This window comes from Peromyscus californicus, unplaced genomic scaffold (assembly GCF_007827085.1).
Source record: "Peromyscus californicus insignis strain IS unplaced genomic scaffold, ASM782708v3 Scaffold_12__1_contigs__length_115047231, whole genome shotgun sequence".
NCBI classification, from domain to species: domain Eukaryota; kingdom Metazoa; phylum Chordata; class Mammalia; order Rodentia; family Cricetidae; genus Peromyscus; species Peromyscus californicus.
Window position 1 is genome coordinate 92276733 of NW_026294413.1, and position 22497 is coordinate 92299229.

At 43.3% G+C, this 22497-nt stretch overlaps 1 pseudogene; it reads right to left on the reverse strand.

Annotated features, from left to right (window-relative positions):
• Window positions 1-21139: 21139 nt before the first annotated feature.
• On the reverse strand, window positions 21140-22227 carry LOC128106990 (olfactory receptor 2L13-like; annotated as a pseudogene).
• Between the last annotated feature and the right edge of the window lie 270 nt (window positions 22228-22497).

Here is a 22497-nt window from a genome sequence, read left to right on the forward strand (position 1 = left end):
CCTATCACAGTCTCTTCATTAAACTTACCCTGGCTCCTCCACAGATGACCTTGATAGCCCAAGAAAAATAAAGTGACCCACGGTCAACACCCAGGAAATTTCAACAGATGACAGTGCATATGATATGAATTCAGCCCAATGTCAGTCAGGAGGAGGCCAGTGATATCACCTGCAGTGCTTTTCAGGAATGCAGCACTCTGCACAACTATGTGAGGGAATCTGTTCTGAGACACAGCCGTGCACATGATATAGTCAGCAACACAATGTCAGCAAGGAGATGCACTGTGGGATTCTCTGTTGAGAAGCCAGGGACAAACCAGACATTTCCTGTGGTGTTAGCTCTGTGCACTGAAAGGAAAGAAGCCTACTGTTTATTTTTAAAATAGCTGTATTGTTTGATTTTTGTTATTTATTAGAGAACACATTAGCATCAAAACATTAAAGTAAACAGACAAAAGAGAAAGCAAATGTGTCCTTCCTCTTTCTGAGCAATTTAAATGTGTAACATTGGATTAGACAAAACAAGGCAGAAAGGCTACCTTGGAGGACAGGAGATCCAAAGAGTGCTGGCCAGCTAGATTAGCCCAAAGAGAATATTTCAGGGCCAGTGAAAGACCTGGGCTCAAGGGAATAAGGGAGTGAGCAACAGATGACAACACGGATTTCATTATGTAGCCTCAGAACACACACACCAAAGTACATATTTACACATGCCTGCATAGATCACACACAGACCACAGAAATCAGAGTGAGCAGAAAACAATAAAGAGTACATCATGCTGTATGAACAGTTGAATAAAATATGCACATCAGGTATTTCAACTGACACCCACTACACGGCTATCCATCCCTTGGGGCCTAAAAATTCCTAGGAGAGCACACAAGTTATTCAGACTCTGTTGAGGTGATAGGAGAACATGTACTCATATAGCCTCAAATCAGTCACTCTAACAATCAGCTTGTCAAAATCCTCCCACATCTATGGGCATCCAGTCAGCTCCAGACTGGAAGCTCCAGGATGGGAGAACTGTCCAGCACCACACACAGAAAAATGACTGAAAAGGTGGTACTCAGGCTTCTGTCACTATGAACCAAGAGCTTGGCAAGAGGAAGAGAGCACACTGGGATGCAGGAAGAAAGGAGAAGACCACATGCCACCCAAAATGTTGACAATGAGAACCACTCACTTGGCACTGGGGCTGGACTCTAGTCCTTGAAGGCTGCTTCCTACCTGTGATCTCACATGACCCATGCAAAGCAAATGAGCCACAGGCCACTGACATCATCAATGAAAGCTTTGTGCTGTTCACTAAGTAGCTCCCTGCATAGCAGCCCTCTGATCATAATGACATGTGGGTGTGTGATATGTGGCTGACCCAGCTCTCTCAATGTACTGCAGTTTCTAGGAGAGCAGGAAGGTTTGCTTGACAATTATCCAGATTCTCGCAAGAGGCTAACTCTCCAGAAAGACTCGGGAATGATCATAGAAATCAACAATTAGATGGTATGTAGGTGGGAGTCTGGATGGAAGGGTGGATGGTTATATGGGTGTCTCTATGTTTATGGTTGAACAAGTGGGCAGCCTGCCCCTGCTGTCTCAGCCTACCTGCTGAGGGTCACAGATCATCTCATGGGCCTCCATCAGGAGCCTCTTCAGCTCCTCACAGGACTCTTGCAGTTCAGTCTGCTCCTTCCACAGCAGTCTGTTCTTGAATCTCAACACATGTACATTCTCCTTCAGATGAGTCCAATCTTGGAGGATCTGGCCATGGAGGTAACTGAAAATCCACCAAAGCATGGTGTGTCCCAGCCAGCCTCCATTTGCCCTTCCTACGTCCAAGTACCACCAGTGCTGAAAAGTCCCAGATGCCCGGAGAGCCCACAAATGAAGATCTCAGTAGCCAAGCCAGCATCACTTAGATGCAGGCCAAATCCAGAGAATAACCAAATTCCAGAAAGATTCAAACTACTTCTGAAAACCCTGATGCCAAAAGGGATCCTGTGCCTCTGAGAACAGCGTGCAGTCTACACCTGTTCTTAACTGTTCATGATATTGGGAAAGCAGCAGCAGGTAGAGTGAAAACAGTCTCAAAAGGAGGGAAAAAGCCCCAAACAGAATCAGTTCTGTCTATGGCTACCATGGAATACAGCTCTGTGAAGCCCTAGTCAGAGCTCCAGAGGTACTAGGATACCTGACACTCTCTTCATGGTGCAAACCATTTTTCTATTAAGGGTATCCCAAGGATGACAGGACATCTCTTGGAGGGACTCAGTGTCTTTTCACACTTAGCAAAATTGAGTCCAAGAGGCACAAGGCCAAGGACCACATGTCAGACTGCTTGTTAAGAGGTACACAGGCAAGAACCAGGGCCCTCACTTTGGGTGAAAGAGAAAGATGGTAGAATCAGTCCCTCCCAAGATAAATCCAGCACATATCTGTAGGATACATTCTACTCAATCAGCTCTTTGACCTTGTTCACACCATCACTGATCTCCATGGGCAATTTCTGCAAGTCCGACATCACCTGCTTATGCTCCGTTTTTAGCATCCCAAAAGAATTCAGCCTGTAGTAGGGCATGGCCCCAGGAGAAAAGGACCCCATGAACACAGGCCACAAGGATCCTATGGAATCAGGCTATGTTCTGGACACCTCAGCCCCATGGATGCCACAGCCTGGCACTTATACACTGGGACCTCCTGGTGCTTATTAAACTTCCTATCATGTCCTTAGGACAGAAGAAGAACGTTGTTCAAGAGAGTTATCCAGGGCTGCATGAGCACCCTCAGTGGACTTGGAGCTATAGATTATCTACCTGAGAAGTTCCCAGGAGTCTGTGCCACATATCTGGTGCCACCGGAAACCTATAGTGACATTTTTCCTGTTTTTACCACAGGGATTCTCATGTATGGCTGTCTATTGCTACACAGAGGACCAGAGCACACATTGAGTATTTATAGGGAGGAGTCCCAGCTTCAGGAAGGCTTTATAAACTCCACAAGAGATTCCAAAGTTTCACCAAAGTGAGAACAGTGGCCACGATGAAGCTCCCTGGTGTTATCACTGGCATCCCATGGAAAATGTGAAAATGGCAAATCCTCAGGCCCTGCCACAGAACCTAGACTCCAAGGAGTACACACACACACCCTCGTGCCCTCTAACACACACATTAACACACACACAAACACAACACGCACACACACACACACACACACACGCACACAAAACACACACACATGCACACATACACACACAGACACACACACGCACACACACACACACACACACACACACGCACACACACACCACATATGCTCAGAATGCACATGTGATACAGAGAGTTTGCACTGTCTCAGAGTATAAGGAGGAGCCAAGAAAAGCTTCAGGCTATTACATCCCCCCTACACAAACACACCACATACAGTCAGGATGCCCATGAAATGCAGGTAGGTGGAATTGCCTCAAAGTATAAGGAGGAGGACAAGGGAGAACCACTGATAAACATCAAACCTTCCAGCCACAAACTGAGATGGATGAATGGGACCAGGCCCCTCCAGCTCTGACAGGAGCCTTCAGCACATAATCATCTGTTGTTCAACTACAAAGACTCACCACAAACTCATAAAACCTAGCATCTCCCAGAAGCCAACACCTGCCAAGGCCTCTTGAAATGCATGCTGAGAACTCACAAACTAATGTCCCTATCCCCAGACTGTGATTCAGGCCACAGGGTCTGCTATTCATTTGGATGAATAAGAATAGCCTGTGTCTCCATCTCACACCTACCCAGGTTCCAAATTCTGTGCACTCAGGAAAATTAGTTTAGGCACGAGGACACCCTGGAGGTTTAGCCTCCAGCTCCTCAGGAAAGCTTAGCTACACACTGTGGGGTCAAGATGGTCAGCAGAGAAGTGTACATAATGACTACCTGTTCTGCAAATCCTTGTCGGTATAACTGGCCAGGAATCCATACAGTTCAATTAGCTCGTATGTTATACTCTGTAGGTGAAGGGTGAGTTTCTCCAACTTTGTCATCTGCTGCTCCTGCTCAGTGGAGGTGGAGGTTTGGGTTGGTGCTTTCCCAGTAGTCCCTGCAGGTAGATAAAGCAAAGTGAACTTGTATACTTGAATGGCATAGGGCCAGGAGAATCCATGCTAGTCCCAAGAGGAAGCTCCAGGAAGAGGAAATGCTAGGGACCCACTGAGAGCCCCAAAGAGTAGGTCAATTATCCTCAAATTAATACTTTTGAGCTATGTATCTGTCCTCAACCACCATGGCTAGGCATGTGCCTCCCTCTTTAATGCATTCCCCAGGCCTGGAAGGCATAAGATAGCCCAGCCATGTAGATTTGGAGGACAGTGTCACCTCATATCTGATGTGGTGCAAGCAAGTCTTATTGTCCCTAGAGCATAGCAGTACTAAGTCCTCAACACATGTATCCAGGACTAAAGTATCTGAAAGTCTGAGACTTTGATGGATGGTCAAGGGAGATTCCCTCCCTTCTTATTAGCATCAGATTCCCATGGAAACTGAGGGAATCCACTAGGATGAAGTGCAGGAACACCCTACCCAGAGAAGGACACCTAATTAGTTACCACTTTGCTCATGCTGGCCTTCCTTTCCACTCAGAATGAGATTAAGGATCTCACAGAAAAGCCACTTCAGGTTTGAATATTCATGGCTCTCCCAAACTAACCATCAGAAATTGTTGACTCTGGGTCTGCTCTTAGGGAACCCAGAGAAGCAGGATAAATCCATTGCTTACCAGAAATTCACAGATACTGAGCCCCACTACTGGAAGGCCCTGCTCAAGCTGCACGTCCTCCAGAAAGCTCCCACCCCGTCCTAGGACTCACTGTTCCCTCCCCAGAACCATTTATTTCTCAATGTTTTACACTGAAACTGAAGCCCAGCTTCCTTCTGTCTCTCTCTGGTCTCCCCATGTTCTCCATTCTCTCTCCCAAGCAGCCTTCTCAGTCTTGCTGACATGTCTATGGGCAGTGAAAGAATACCCCACAGTCACCTGGTGTTTCCACAACACTGGTGTTATCAAGAGAATGCCACGGGCGCTCCAGAATACAATAGCTTGTCATGAGAAGGAACTATTGGGTTCATGAGCAGTACCCCTCACCTACCTACAAACTACATCTTCTGCAATTTACTGGAAGCCATACTGCCCTTTCCAGGAGCCTTCCCAAAAATGTAAGGGAAGACCTTCATCACCTGCTCATTACAAACCCAGGGATCTCTTTTTGCTTCATTAGAATATATTCACCATTTCATGTACAGAAAGTTGAAGACTCACTTCCAAACACATCCCAGGAAATGGCTCATCCAACTCATGAAACCTCTAGTCAATAACACAAGAAAAAAAGTATCTAGGCCACTAAATAAGGATGGTGGGGAGGAAAGTTCAGTCTCCTGAAAGCAACAACCACCTTGTGGAGGATGCACAAGGCTGTTAGTGGGATGGGAGATTGTGGGTGTCATGTCAGAACAAAGATAACTTCCATAATTGATGAAAATTACCCCTCACCTTCAGTAGAATTCATTACAGCCATCATAGATACCGAAAGTGTGATTAACTAGTGACATGTCAGGCTGGAGATATAAGAACCAGAGTTCCCCAGGGGAGCCCTCAGACACAAGAGCAAAAATTCCCATGAAGAATGATGGGCCATTCCTGCATTAAAGTTTGAAGAAAGATGAATGGCTATTGAGAGGCCACACAGACATGCAATAGTATTTACAGAAAATCAAATGTGTCATAGTCATGGGGATAGTATGTAGTGTGTCACTGCTGTGGTACTTCACCTAGAGTTACATGAAAGCCAAATTCCTTGATCTGGAGCCACCTGTGACAATGCACATGCCCTTAGGAAAGGTGACACAGCCAGATTAAATTACAATATGCATCGGAGCATGAGAGAGGCAGGCAAAGGGCTCAAGAGGACAGATTATTTTTGGTCCTTCACCATAGACCTTTCCCAGAGCCACATTTCACACATTTGAATTTACTGACAGTCCTAAAATGAAGAGCTAGCACCATGTTCAGCCTGGATTGAAAATTCACCAGAAGTCTAGACTGTGGCTTCGGAAGTGTACCTGGTGGACCCCAGAAGAAATGAGTGATGTGGGGTAAACTATGTCCATTCAGATGTTATATCATACTGACAAACATTTTAGGCAAGGTTAGGTATCTCAGTAATCACCAATTCTAGAAATCAATGGACACCACCTGCCCTACACACTACCTCCTCTCAGTCAATCCTGACACACTAAAGGGTGATCAGGAAGTGACTGACAGATGAAACTTTGCCCTAGCTGGTTCTGAAAGACTAGACTTGAGTCTCTCCCTCTGTGGATTTCAGTTCTCGCATCTTTCTATAGGGAGATGGGTGTCTCAGAAGTTACCTGGCTTCCCCTGTCTTCCAGCAAAGGGTGACCTAGGGGACAGCCTCCTAAGGCTTATTCACAGCTACAGAAGATACACAAGCTTCAGAGCCATCAGTCATGTCCTTTCCTGGACATAATCCTGGAGATAATTGCTACTCTCACAAGCACTCAAGTAGTATAGGGATGCCCAAATCACTTGGACAATGCTTCAGAGTATCATGTTAATGGAGAAGCCATGCAGCAGTAGAATATAGTCAATAGATTCACAAAGCCATCTTCACTGGCATCCCAGGACACCTAGATCCTGTAAGAAGGGGACAGTCTCAGTCCAGGTCCACTGAATCTAACAGTTCTCAGGCTGAACTGGAGACCTGCGTCCCACCCACAGCTGGGAAGTCATAATCTTAGGGGGTCAGTGAAAGACAGCAGCACTTGGTGCCTCAGCCCTGCTAGTGTCTACGATGTAAAGTAAGACAAGCTCAGGCTTTGCCAGGGCACTCTCCTGTCCCTGTTTTGCTGGCACACACCCTAAGGACTCCAGTGGGAGTGAAGTGCAATGATGGTACTGAAATCTAAACATTCCTCTGTGCCTCCTTCCCCACTCAGAGTGACAGCAGAGGGTCCCCAGGACAAAGGCTACAGCCTTGTCAATTCCTGACTATGTCATATTAACCATCATGAACCCTTGATCTGGATCTGCTTTTTAGGAACCCAGAGATGCAGGATAGGTCTATTGCTTCTCAGAAGCTGCCAGTTCCTGATTGATCCTGGAAGGCTCAAGCCCATCACATCCAGAAAGCTCCCCAGAACCTTCCCTGAACTCACTGCATCTTCCCCAGGACCACTGATTTCTCCATTATTTCCAGTGAGACCTAGGGTCAGCTTCCTTCTGCCTTGCTCTGCTATCTCCACAAAGTCCATTCTCTCTCCCAAGTAGATGCCTAAGTCTTTACAAAATGTCTATAGGCAAACTGTATAGGCATTGAACGGACATCCTAAAGGCACCCGGTGTTGCTACAACACTATTGACATCACAGGGGATTCCAAGAGCTCTGCTCTCCAGGATACAATAGAATTTCCAGAGAAGGGACTCCTGAGGTCACACGGAACAGCCTTTGCCTCCTTGCTAATAAATTCTCCCTGAACTGACAAGAAACTGAGATTTTTTTCCAGGAGTCTTTCCTGTGACACAGGTGAAGCCATTCAGTACCTCCTCTTTCTAATGCTAGGAAATTGTTTCTATTTCCTTAGAGTCTTTTCACTACTTTACCCATGGAGAGCTGAACACTCACTTTATAAGCACTACCCAAGAATGGCCCTTCCTCTCCTTAACATCCATACTCAATAATAGGAGAAATAAAGCATGCCAAGGAATTAGATCATGACGATGTGGAGGAGGAGCATGGAGTTCTATGAACTGAGCAAACACCTGAGGAATGCTGAGGTTAAGGGAAGATGGCCATTGAGAATTTGTAAGTGAGCTGAGACTCTTATGAGACCCAAACTGCTCTAGAATGTCCTCTCTACGTGCCTGGTGTATTATCAGGCCTCTAGAGTAACATAAGTTATAAAAATAAATGTTTATTTTAAAAGGGGATTTGTTAGAATGACTTACAGCCTGTACTCTAGCTAATCCAACAATGGCTGGAAATGAATGGAAGTTCAAGTATCCAGTAGTTTCTTCGGCCTAAACACTGGCTGTCTCTGATATTATGCTGTAACCTTAAAGTAATAGACTCTAATGTCAGTGAAAGAATGGATGTGCTAACAAGGTGAGAGCAAGCAGAGAAAGAGTAAAAGCTTCCTTCTTCCATGTCCTTCTATACGCTTCCAGCAGAAGGAATGGTTCAGATTACATCTAGATTAAAGATCTGAATTAAAGGTGTGACTTCATTCCTCAAAGTTCCACAATAAAGTAGTTCTTCCTACTTTAACTAAGCAGAAATAGACCACAGGTGTTCCCTCCATCTTGGGGTTATATTATTCCTAGATGTCATCATGTTGACTTCTAAAAATAGCCATCAAAGTCTTAATCCTATCTACTAACATTCCTGAGCAAATGGCTCCATCTGAGGTTGAAAGGAAGGAGTGTCAATAATCAACAGGAACATGGGAATCAGCTGGAGATCTCATGGTCATGATGACTTTCAGTGGCTGCTTTATGTCTATGCATGGCTGAAAAAGGATGAAATACCAGTCTGTGGTTTTTTGAGTAAGAGGAGAGCAGCTAGAAACCCTGTACTTAAAGATTCTGGTCTTTCTGTATAATTGAAGATTTGGAATTCAAATAATTTGTTTGATAGTAACTGTGGTTAAGAAAAAAAGTGTCCATAGGTAAAACAAAGGGGTGCTCTTTAAATAAAAAGAGAAAGGCCTAAAACAACAGCTCATTGGACCTGTAATAAAGAGTATGGTGTCTCGGGTCATGTGAATTTTGACTTGAACACTTCCAGACCTTGTATTGCTTACTCCATACATCCTGTGATGTGAGGGAAAAAAACTCCTTCCTAAAACAGAAAGGACTGGGATGACTACTGTGTGGTCTTCACTGTCAACAACAGCTAGATGCCTTCTATTGCTTTCAAAGCAAAAAGGATTCACTTAGATTTGAAATTTCCCTGGGGTCATACAAGTGGGATTTCAGACAACAGCACCAATATACGAATTCTATTCCTGAGATGACACCTGTAGTCGGTAGCTGTTCCAGCTTTGATCTGGAAGTACCACCCTCACTGAGGATTCGGTAACTGTCACACCTACAAGGTGGAGCTGAGAGAGGACCCCTGAAGACCGAGATCCAGCTGGGCTGGCTCTCTTGGTTCCTGGACCCTGAATGCTGGAGGTAGACCGAGCAGAGTTCTCCCAAGAACACCGCCAGACTATGCTTTACCTTTCCCAGACCCTGTAACCTATCCCTTCACTTGTAAGTTACCCCACAAAATAAACCTCCCTTTTAACTACGTGGACTTGCCTTAATATTTTAACCAATAGACACCATTGACACCACCATGAGGAGCATGGGCACTGCAGTGTGTGTCACCAAGAATACTGGCACTGGACAATGTCCTGGTACAGCTTCAGAAACTTGCAACATGTATGGCTCTGAAAATGGGATGGAGCCTTCCCCAAACCATCAAGCAGAATGGACTCCTCCGTTTCTTTAGAATATAATGTCTGGCATGCAGATGCCTGACTCAGGCTTGTATTGGGACCTAGCCTCTGTAGTAAGGGGCAGGACCTCTGATGGGAACTTTTCCACCACAACACTTCAAGGAAAGTCATAGCTGCTGGCAGCCAACAACTACTCCAAATGTCCCTGCTACAGTATCAAGCACCATGGCTAGGCATGTGTCTCCCTCCCTAATGCAATCCCCTGACTCTGGAAGGCATAAGCTAGCACAGCCATGTAGATTTGAAGGACAGTGTCAGCTCATATCTGATGTGATGCAGGTAAGTCCTGTTGTGCCTAGAACTTAGCAGCACCAAGTTCTGATCACACTTCCCCAGGACCAAAGCATCTGAATGTCTGAGGTTGTGGTGGATGGCCAGGGGAGTTTCCCTCCCTTCTTATTGGCATCAGATTCCCATGGAAACTGTAGGAATCCACTAAGATGAATTACAGGAACACCCTACCCAGAGAGGGACAGATCATTAGTCCATCCGTTCCTCCTGCCCCTCTTTGCCAGTCTGAATGAAATGAAGGAGTTCCCAGAAAGGCAGCTGCAGCCTGAATAATTCATGGCTCTCCTAAACTCACCATCAGAGACTCTTGAATCTAGGTCTGTTCTTAAGAAGCCTGGAGAAGCAGGATAGGCCCATTGTTTGCAGAAGCTCCCAGATGCTGAGCCCCATACTGGAAGGCCCAGCTTAACTTCACCTCCTCCATGAAGGTCCCAATCCCCTGCTCAGGACTCACTGTGCCTTCTCCAAAACCATTTATTTCTCCAGACTTTACACTAAGTCCAAAGGCCAGCTTCCTTCTGCCCTCCTCTGGTCACTCCATGTTCTCTATTCTCTCTCCCAAGCAGCTAGCTCAGTCTTGCTAACATGTCTGTGGGCACTGAACGAATACCCGACAGGCATGAGGTGTTGCCACAACACTGGTAACGTCACAGAGAATATCAAGGTCTCTACAGGATAAGATAGAATTTATAGAGAAAGGACTACTAGGGTCACCTCCAGCAGCCCTCCACTACCTACTAACTAGCTCTTCTGCAAAGCACAAAAAGCCATGTTGCCCTTCTCAGGAGCCTTTCCAGAAACATAAGGAAAGAACTTCAGTACCTCCTATTTACAAAGCCAGTGATCATTCTCTCTCTGCTTCATCAGAATATTTTTACTACTTCAAGTATGGGAATTTGAAGTCTCTCTTCCAAATAAATCTGCCGAAATGGTTCATCACTTCTTCAGATCTCTAATAAATAACATGAGAAATAAAGGTTGCTAGGGTATTAGGTCAGGATGGTGGGGAGGAGAGATCAGTCCCCTGATGTAAACAAGCACATTGTGGAGAACACCCAATCCTGTTACAATATGCAGATGTGGTGGGAGATTGTGGGTGTCCTGTCAGAACAAAGATAAGTCCCATAAAAAATGAGGAAAATTACCCCGAATCATCAGCAGAATACATTCTAGCCCTCATGAAATACCAAAATGTTATCAACTTGTGACATGTCTGCCTGGCGATACTAAGAACCAGAGTTCTCCAGGGAGCCCTCAGATGTAAGAGCAAACACTCTCACAAGCGTAAGGCTCCATTCCTGCACTGGGGTTTGAGGAAAGGTGAATGGCTAGTGAGAGGCTCCACACAGATATACAAAGGCATTTACAGAAAATCAAATGTGTCATAGTCATGGGGATAATATGTAGTGTGTCACTGCAGTGGTGCTACCCCTAGAGCTACACAAAAGCCAAATTCTTTGATTGGAGCCTCCTGTGACAATGCGCATGCCCTTAGGAAAGGTGACACAGCCAGCTTAAATTACAACATCCATGGGAGCATGAGAGAGGCAGGCAAAGGGCAAAAGAGGACAGATTATTAGGGGTCCTTCGTCATAGACCTTTCCCAGAGCCACACTTCACACTTTTCATTTTACTGACAGTCCTGAAATGAAGAACTAGCACCCTGTTTGGTCTGGATTGAACATTCACCAGAAGTCTAGACTGTGTCTTCAAAAGCATACTTGGTGGATCCCAGAAGAAATGAGTGATGTGAGGCAAACTATGTCTTTTCAGATGTTATATCACACTGACAAGTCATGCTAGACAAGGTGAGCTATCTCAGTAATACCCAATTCTAGAAGTCAAAGCACAGCACCTGCCCTGCACACTACCTCATCTCAGTTAATCCTTACACACTGAAGGATACACAGAAAGTGACTGACAGATGAGTCTTTGCCCAGGCAGGTTCTGAAAGCTCAGACTTGAGTCTCCCCTCTGTGGATGTCAGTTTCCCATCTCTCTATAGGGAGGTCAATGTCTTAGAAGTTAGTTGGTCTCTTCTGTCTCCCTGCACAAGGGGACCCAGTGGACAGCCTCTTAAGGCTTACTCACACTGTAGAGGATGCACCTTGGCTGCAGAGCCCTCAGCCATGTGCTTTCAGATGCATGGAGAAAATTGCTACTGTTATAATCACTTTGGTAATGTTGGGAGGCCCAAGTACCTTGGTCTATGCTTCAGAGTCTCATGTCAATGGAAAAGCCATGCAGGGACAAAACATAGTTGTCAGATTCACAAAGCCATCTTCACTGACACTCCAGGACACCCACAGCTGGCAGAAAGGGGACAGTCTCAGTCCAGGTCCACTGAATCTAACAGCTTTCTGGCTGACCTGGAGACCTGTGTGCCATCAACAGCTCGTAATTCAGAAACCTCAGGGGTCACTGGAAGACAGCAGCACTTGGGGGCTCCTGCCCTGCTAGTGGCTATGATATCATGTATGAGAACCTCAGGATTTTCCAGGGTACTCTCCTTTCCCTGTTATCACTGGCACATAAATAAATGACTCCAGTGGCAGTGAAATCCAGTCATGGTACAGAAATATCATTAATTTCTCTGTGCCTCCATCCCAGAAGTTCCCAGTTCTTTAGTCCTAGCCATGGAAAGCTGAAGCCCACCACATCCAGAAAGCTCCCCAGCCCCTGCCAAAACTCACTGTGTCTTCCCCAGAACCATTTTTCCCATGTTTTCCAGGGAGACCTAGGAGCAGCTTCCTTGTGCCTCACTCTGGTCTCTCCAGGCAGTCCATTCCCTCTCCTAAACAGACCTCTGAGTCTGGACAGCATGTCTAGAGGCCAAGCTTGTGGTCACTGAACAAATGTCCTCAAGGCAGTCAGTGTTGCTACAACAGTAGTGACATCACTGGGGATTCCAAGAGCTGTCCAGGATACAATAGAATGCCCAGCCAAGGGTCTGCTGATGTCATGGGGCAAAGCCTTTGCCTCTTTGCTAATTAGTTCTCCATGAACTGGCCAGAAGCTGTGGTTTCCTTTTCAGGAGTCTCTCCTGTGACACAGGGGAAGTCATTCAGCACCTCCTCCTTCCAAAGCTAGAGATTTCTCTCTGCTTCATAAGAATTTTTTTCAGTAATTCATCCATGGGGAGTTGAACACTCACTTTATAAACACTGCCTAAAATTGCCTCTTACCCTCCTCACATCCATACCCAATAATATGCAAAAGCATGCCAAGGAATTCGGTCATAATCACTGAGGAGGAGGGTTGAGTTCTCTGAAATAAGCAAGCACCTGGCTAAGGCTACGGTTAAGGGAAGGTTAAGGTTAAGGGAAGTTTAGGATTTTACTCCATCAAACTGGCTTGCAAGCATGCTTTTTTGGCATTTTCTTGTTGCTAACTGATGGAGGATGGCTCAGCCCTCTGTGGGTGCGCAAGTTATCCTGGGCCTCAGAGAAAAGCTACCTAAGCAGAACAGTAAACAGCATTCTCTGTGGTTTCAAGACCCTGCCTTGGGATCTTGCCTTGGCTTCCCTTGATGATGGACTGCCAACTGTGAGGTGAATAAACCCTTCACTTTCCCAATTTGGCTCTTTGGACTTTTATTACAATAGAAAGCTAACTAGAACACTTGCCATATTCTCAGGGCATGCTCTCATAGCCCGTCCTTCTCCTTCCAGACTGTAGCCACTTTTTTCAACAATTACAAACTTCTGGATGCTGCAATCTGTTGCAGTATCTACTCTAACAATCACACCCACTGCTTAAATATTTCCATTAAAGTGTTTTTTTTATTTTTTATCTCATATGTCATGTTTCTCTCTAATATGACATGCTTCCCTACTTTACCCTTTTCAAATTATCTCTGGATGTTCCTGCCTGTTCCACTTTAAAAATTGTCCAATAATAGAACATTTATGGTCACGTTATGAAGTTCCACAGAAATGGGTGATGTATTGTATTCACATTTTCTAATTCAGCATCTATTGCATTAGTATTATTAATTTAGTAAAATTGACTATTTATATTACCTACTTATCCACAAAACTTTTAAAACTTCCATTCATTTAAGTCTTTAGCGTCTTTCAGAACATCAACTTTGAAGGTCTTGCATGTATTTAGGATTGCTCTTGGGTACTTCATAGCATTTTTATTAATAGCATGCTTTTAATGTGTGCTTATATAAAATGTCTTGTCATACTTTTTAAGTCTTTTGTGAGTGGAACTGTTTCCCTGATTTCTTTGTCAGTAGGTTTGTGATTGGTATACAGGAAGGCAACTGACTTTTGTGTGTTCATTTTGCAGTCTTTCACTTTTATGAATCTATTTGTCAGGCTTAAGGGACTTCTGATAAATTATTAGTTTTATTTGTTTAGAATCATATCATCTGCAAATAAGGTCATTTTGACTTCTCCCTTTCCATTTGTATCCCCTTTATCTCCTTCACTTGTCTTATTGCTCCTGCTAAGAATTCAAGTTTTATAATGAATAGGAGTGGAAGGAGTGAACATCCTTTTCTTCTTCCTCCCTTTTGGAATTGCTCTGCATTTTTCTCTATTTAGTATGATGATGCTGTGGGCTTGTTGTACAATTACTTTATTATGTTGACTTACATCCTCTATATCCCTAGATTCTCCAGGACTTTTATCATTGATGAAAGCTGGGTTTTACATAGGCTTTTTTCATATATTCAGAGGGTCATATTGTTTTTGTCCTTTACTCATTTTATGTGGTGTAATAAATATGTTGATTTGTGTATGTTGAATTACCCTTGCATGTTTGAGGTGAAGACAACTTGACCACGGTGGATAATTTTTTTAAATGTAATCCTGATCTTTATTTGCAAGTATTTTATTGAGAATTTGTGTTTATATGTTCATTAGGATAATAGGCCTATAATTCTATCTATCTATCCATCTGTCTACTATCTATCTATCCATCCATTGAGGATGAGCACTAGACAACAAATCAAACCTCACACTGCTTCCACCTCCCTGGGAGACAGCAAGCAAAATGAAACACACCCAGGTAAGATGGAGGTTCCAGTGTCAGAAGGGCTGAAGATGGTCAGATCAGCTGCAGTCCACAATGACACCAGTGCTGGAAGGCTTTGGCATTATTACAGTTATGGTCATGGGGCTCAAGACTATTCTACACCCTCCACAGATCACCTCCTGCCCTCTGGTCCAGGCTGCCATATCATCCAGACAGCAGACAAGTGGCAGCCCCAACCATTGTGGGAAGTTGTGGGGTGGGGGCGCCTCCACAGACCTGTGAGCTTTTGTCCTGCATTTGGTGTGCAGCACAGCCTCAGTTTCTTAGGCTCCCAGTCCAACCAGCACCAACAGCCTAGGGATCTGGAATGGCCCATGTTTCTAGAGAGACCTACTTCATGCATGCCACCGTCAAGCTCATCCTCCTTAAATTTATCCTGTTTCAAATCTACCTCTTCCTTCTGCTCCATTTCAGTGAACTTAACCCCCTGGGCGTCCCCATCCTGCTGTGCCTCGGTGGTACCCCTTCAGCAACCAGATGTGTGGCCTCCCATGACTATAAGTCTTTGCCTTGGGCCAGGGCGGAGCATCTCATCAAATGCCTCCCCAACTAGACCCAACGATTAGAGGCTATGGTTGCATCCTACTGACTACCACAGCAGGCAGCAGGGATGTCATGCAAAGTGCTGCCCCCTGCTAAATCTCTCTTGACCTGCATGTCCTGGCCTAACTTTGGTTTCCAGCTGCCTTCCTGTCTGTCCCATCTGCCCATGATCAAGGCGCTGCCCAGTGATGCAGAATTTATGGGACCAAGACAGCTCTTGCAGCGCTCAGGCTCCTCAACAGCGTTGATTCCTCCAGCCTGGACCCAGGTCTCAGCCACCCCATCTTCACCCACCTCTCCATCTCCAAGGCCTGAGGCAAGGGGGCGCCCTCTATAGGATGGGAGAGATGCTGCAGGCAGCACTGAGCCAGGATGGCTCTAAGAAGGCCAACTTTGCGCAGGCCTTGGCCTCAAACACTCTTGGGAGAGGCCCACTCCTTCCCTTTTGGTTTTCTCCTTCAGTATTATTATTATTATCATCATGATCATCATGATTAATATCAGCAGCAGCAGCAGCAACAGTAGTAATTACAAAGTTTTGTTATTGTACTCGTAAAAACCAACAAACCTTTTGTATGGATGAACAAAATTTCCAGAACAGGGCAGCTGTGATGCAGGAAGAAGAAAACAGACCAAACACTTGCTCAGGTCTCAGATGAGATTGAAGCAATGTTAGAAAAATCAGCCAAACACCAGCAGCTACCAAGCACGTTCCCGGTTTTGCTGTTGTGATGGTTTGTGTTTCCCTTTTGTTTTTCCTTTTTTAGTCAGAGTTTTTCTGTGTAGGCCTGAGTATCACCAACATGGCTCTGAAGACCAAGATTGTCTTGAATACACAGACATCTGCCTGTCTGCCTCCCAAGTGCTAGGAATGAAGGCTTGTGTCACCATCCCGGTATTGAAAGGAAATCATGCAATCTAGAATCTCTGGAAGTAGTTTGAGGAGCATTTTGAGTTTTTCTTAGAATGTAGAATGGTTATAGCCCATCAGAAATTAAAGAGAAAAAAGAACGACCACATACTTTGTAGTTTGGCTCACATGTGGCATGCTTTTCTACTTCCAGCTTTATAAACCAGCAAAAAAAAAAATGGTTGCTGAATCGACCAGATCTACTGTGACATTGAGTATAAAGACATGTAGCAATAATGGGGAAATCATCTCAGTGCCTTCATAGGGTCGGAACTTGCCTTAAATCTTCCTCAACCAGAAAAGATTTCATTAGTGCTTGATATAATTGGAATGCCAAAGGGCTTCACTTGTACAAATGGAAAATAATTTTTACCATTTTTTATATAACTCTGCATGTTATGAAGAGGCCATCTCTTAGTGCTGAAATGGTCTGTAGTACATGAATATGTCTTGTTGAATGACAGTCCAAAGTTGTAGTGTCATCTTTCAATGTAAAATGATAGCTTTGTCTCTAAGGCTTTACTGGATGGTGGATGAATGAGCAGTCACTTAGTGTGTATGTAGGTACAGTTGGAGCACCCTATGTGGAGTCTGCACTACTTTGAATGAAGTAGGATTTGAATGTAACAAGGTAAGTCAGTTAAAGTTAACATATTTTGTGGAATCAGTTGACTACAAATTGTGACTCTACTCAAGGTATTGTTAATATTTGGTGGTTTTCCCCCACTGAAATTTTCTTTTTAAAAGTTATCCAAATGATAAATCAGCATACCAAAATATCACTAATTGAAATGTAAATAGTAAATATATATGTAAATCTAGTAAACCAAAATGGCAGTGGTTTACACACTTCGTAAACATATCATGACACTGATATAAAAGTAACCATATTTCTGCAGTTCAACACATTTAAGCCCAGACCAATACAAGATTTGGAGTTGCAAGGTTTACCTGGTATAGGCAGTGTGCAAAGTGTAAACTGATGGACCAAGACAGACACTGTCAGTTCTTCTCCACTGAACTCTAACAAGGCATCAAATGTTTGTCTTCATTAAGGATTACAGCAAGACAGGCCAAGTTGACAGCGACACAGGAAGATTGTAAGCATGGTTCCTAGCTCTGGGAAAAGAGAAAGTTCACTTGTATTGGTGGAACAGCTGGTCCTGGAATTTCTCTGTCAACCGTATTCTGCTTATAGAAATCACGACTTTATCTGTTCAAGAAATTATGTCTAGATATAGATTTCTTTCTTTTTGAAATATCCTTTTGTTATATAGCCCTAAGTAGTCTGGAATTTGGTATGTAGAATAGACTGTCCTTGAACTCTCAAATTGCCACCTGCCTCTGCCTTGCTAGTGCTAACATTAAAGGCATGGACCTCCACACAGGAGTTGAGGAAAATATTTCTTGATTGACTTCATTGTTTGTGTTTTCAAACTGGTGTCTGGAATGGTGAAGTAACTAGAGGTCTGTACTGTGGTCTCTTCTGTCTAAATAATAGAGGGAGATGCAAAAAGTGTTTTAAATATAGGGGTTTCCTTTTTATTGTCTTATGATAAACTGCATAATGAAGAGGAAATAATGACTCAGAGAACTATAAAAATGTATCTATGGTTGACAAATCTCCCATCAAATTCATGTGTCCATAGTGTTTTAAGTTCATCTCTAACTAGGACCTTTGAGATCATTCACCATGACCACTTTAAGCACTTTTAACAAGTATATACACTTCCATGTGTTTATTTTAGGAGTAATCTGTCTTATTTTTTTATTTTATAACCATTTTAGGCTATATTATTTAGGCAAGTTTTGTATTTGTTTTAAACTTTAGGTAGCATATAAAATGAGCAAATGTGGTATTTGATGCCAAAATAGGATCCTGAATTCTGGCGTTGACTGAGTTGTGAATACTAACAAAAATCTAGAGACATTATGTAAAAGAAAATGAGACTGCTCATCTAACAAGTAGCATTGAATCAGTTTGTAAAACTCCCACTTGATTTTACTGTGGTGCATGCTTGTGTGTGAATGATTTCCCTGTATATATGTCTGTGCACCCTGTGCAAGCCTAGTATTCACTGAGGACAGAAGAAAGAACTGGATCTAGGACTGAGTTTTAGACAGATATGAGCCCCCTGCTGGGTGTCAGGAACCGAATTCAAGGAATCTTAAATCCCAAGTGATCTCTCTAAGACCCGAGAACACACCTCTTCAATTTAGCAGGTAGAATGGGTTTTTGGGTAACCTATGTGAGTCAGCCTTGTGGAAATTTTATCAACTGTTTTGTGATATAAATGGATGGGTAGCACCATTTCAGAGCTTTGAATGAATTCTTGAGGCTTTATTTACAATATTCCTACTCAAAGTAGACGATGTTGCTGGAGCAGGCCATTAGTCTACATCTCACAGGTTGAACAGTCACGGAAAAGGAGGGAGAAGCCAGAAGGCATCTGCAGAATCCATACTTGCAGTTCAGCAGCTGGTGGCACACTTTGTTCATGCATTTTGAGTTCACCTTCACTCTTGCTATCCCAGGATCCCAATGGGCAGTTGTTAAAGGCTATGGGAAAGGGTAAATGGAGTGCAGAAGAGAGAAGTTCCTTTCCTTCTAGAAACCCTTCATTGTCACATTCTCTCAATCTGGCTGTTAAACAACCAGGTCATGCAGACTAGAGAGGACACATTTTGACCTTTTCTGTATACGTCTTCCCATCATGCTGGAAATGAATGTGTTAGATAACAAAGTGCAGATTTTTTTAGAGCCAGTTGGTCATACCTGCTTTTTTAGATTTATGAAACCATGGGTCTTTTACTCAAGTAGAAATGAAGCAGAGGTTAAAAAATGTTAGTGATCTTTAATAATAAAATTGAAAGGAATACACAGATGTTTGTGGACTAAAATCAAGACCATGGCATTGACAAGTTATAAAATGAATGAAAGTGTAACATTCCCTTTTATGAAAAATAACACATCTCAAATTGTCCTTAAAGGCTCAAGAAGACAGTAAGTACAGACTCCAGGTAACAGAGGTCACACTAGAGAACTCTGGTCACAGAAACACTTCAACTGTTGCTTCTGACTCTGTTTCCACTTCCACATCTGTTGCTGTTGCTCCTGCTTCTGCTGTTTCTGCTTCTCTTGCTTCTGCTTCCTCTCCAGAGGCTCCAGCCTCTGCTGAAGCTGCTTCTGCTGCATGTGTTTACAACTGTTGTTACTGCTGCTGTATCACAAGGTAAATGAACCCACTCTACAAAGACACAGTGGGCATACTCACAGCTAGCATTCTGTTATTAAGGAGAAAGGAGAAAAGAATAAGTAAGACTGTGACATGTGTTGAAAATAGATAATCATGTTTAACTTACAAAACAAATTCTCTTTTGGGCTAACATTCATGATGAATATATTTTATTGTGATGGGTTTATACTCAAGGCCATAGGCAGACATTTCTCAGTATCACAATCATTTACCTAGTTGGATCCCATTTCTACTTACATGGAAAGCAGTGTTATACATATACAATTATCACAGCTGGCAAATGTGAGGGAAGCCCATTTCCTTGGCCTGTGGTTAGAGGAATTCATCCACACAGAAGTCAGACTGCTGTTCCTCACCAAGAACCCACTTGCCTCCAGTTCCATTCACAGTACCTGCCAGTGTCTCCTGACACAGATAGATCTGGCTCCTGTTTCATCTCTGACTTGAACTTGGATTTTTCTGTCCCTGTCCCTGCAGGAAAGTGAAACTAAACACCAGCATCTTCCTGTTCTTGAATCTTTTTTGTCTGGCTTTTCTTCTCTTTTTTTTAAGTCTTTTTCAAAGACATTTTTTTTAATTCATTTTGCATGCCAAACATAGATCCCTGTCTCATCCCTCATTCTGCTTCTTCCCCAGGTTTTCCCTCAACCCACCCTCCCCATTCCCTCCTCCAAAAGTGTAAAGGCTCCTCCCATGGGGAGTCAGCAGAGCCTGGCACATTCAGTTGAGGCAGTACTGAGCCCCTCCCCAATGCATCAAGACTGAACAAGGCTTTTCTTATATTTCCTTCGATTTTCCTTATATGCCATGCTCTCAGCTTCTCCCACTTGGTCATGCTCATTTAAGTTCCTTCCATCTTCCCCTACAGTCCAGAAAAATTGCTTTTTGTCCTCTAACTACTATACGTCTATCTGTGTGCCTGTCTCATTTATTGTAATTTATGTATACTTCAACTCCAGTAGGTGTTTGTCTACTTACCACTGTAACCTCATTGGTTAGGTAATGGGCTAGCATGCAGTAAGTGACTACTCACAGTCTATTTATTGAATGAGTAAATGAAGTTTACCCCAAGTGTTGTTTTAAAGATTAGACTAATTGTCACTTTAAAAGTTTGATATAGATCAATTCTCAGAATCTTTTTTACAAATCATAATCATTAAAAACTCTGACAATCTTTTTTAAATATTCAATATACGTAAAATTTTAATAATGAAAAGAATGAAAGCAAAACATATAATCAAAGCAATTTATTATGTTAATTTTGTAGAAACAAATCAATATCAGCATACAATATTATTTTACAGTAATATTTATACACTCAAAAGGTATAATGTGTCATATTATGTTAGAATAGTAATTGCCCAATTTCTGTTATTGATATAATTGACTATAACGTTATGAATTAAACATGTGAATAATTGTACTAGTGTGCAATAATGAACATACTGTTTAATCTTAACCAGTAATAAGTCACCAGAAAGGTATGACATGTGTGGGGGACACATTGCATTTCCAAAAGGCAACACTACTCTGTCATTCTCCAGGGACTGAAATATGAGCAGAGAGGAAATGACAAAGTTTTTGTGGAAGAGAATGTCCCATAGACTCTTGTCATGGCCCCCAGGACCTCCTTATTCCTCAGGCTGTAGATGATAGGGTTGAGCATAGAGGTGAGGATAGTGTAGAAGACAGCCAGAATCTTATCTTCTGTGGAGGAACGGAGACTCCTGGGACAAAGGTAAGTATAGACCAAAGGTGCATAGTAAAATGTCACCACAGTTAAGTGAGTTGAACATGTGGTGAAGGCCTTTTTCTTTCCTTGAGCGCATATGGAAGACAGCAAAAAGGACCCATCCACAGGAAGCTGTGATGCCAAGGAAAGGAAGTAGAAGAAACAGGCTTGTACTCACAAATACCATGTACTCATAAACCCAAGTGTCCATACAGGCCAGGGGCAACATGGCAGGGACATCCCAGAAGAAATGGTTAATGGACCTAGAATGGCAGTAAGGAATGTGAAGGAGATAGACTGTGTGTGATAAGGAGTTAATAGAGCCCAGTGTCCAAGATCCTATGATCGTCTCCAGACACATCATTTTGCTCATGGGAATAGGATAATGAAGAGGGTGGCAGATGGCCACAAAATAGTCATAGGCCATGGTGGCCAGGAACAAGCCCTCAGAACCTGCCATGTTCAGAAAGAAAAAGGATTGCACTCCACAGCCAGTAAGGTAATGCTTTTCTGGCCAGAGAGGAAGTTGAATGCCAGCTCGGAAACAGTGGTAGAGATATGCATCAGGTCCATGAGAGAGAGCTGACTGAGCAGAAAGTACATGGGGGTGTGGAGTTTGGGATCCACATGAATGAGGTGGATCATTGCTGAGTTGCCAAGCAAGGCCACAGAGAATATGGAGATGATGAGCAGGAAAAGCAGTAGGCCTGTGTGAATTTGTGGTAATAATCCTAACAAAATGAAATCACGTGAGCTCTGATTCCATTTCTCCATGAAAATGTATTGCTTTCTCTTTCTTCAAAAGTGACCTGAAAGTAAAATGCACTTATATAAAGTAGAACAGGAGAATAAAGAGGAACTGGCTTGGAATGAATGCTTGCCCTGAGTTGTTCTTACAACCAGCACCATCCTTCTGTTGAATTTATTTTGAAATCTGAACTGAATGTTTCTTCCCCCTTGCCTCTGGCCAAGTTCTCAGTTCAGAGATACCTGTATGGTCATTTTATTTTATTTTTAATAAATATTTTTGTTTCATAATTAATTTAATTTTACATATCAGCCACGAATTCCTCTGTCCTCCCTTCTCCAAACACCCAGGCTTCCCCCAAGCTAATCCACCCCCTATTACCACCTCCTCCAAGGCAAGTTCT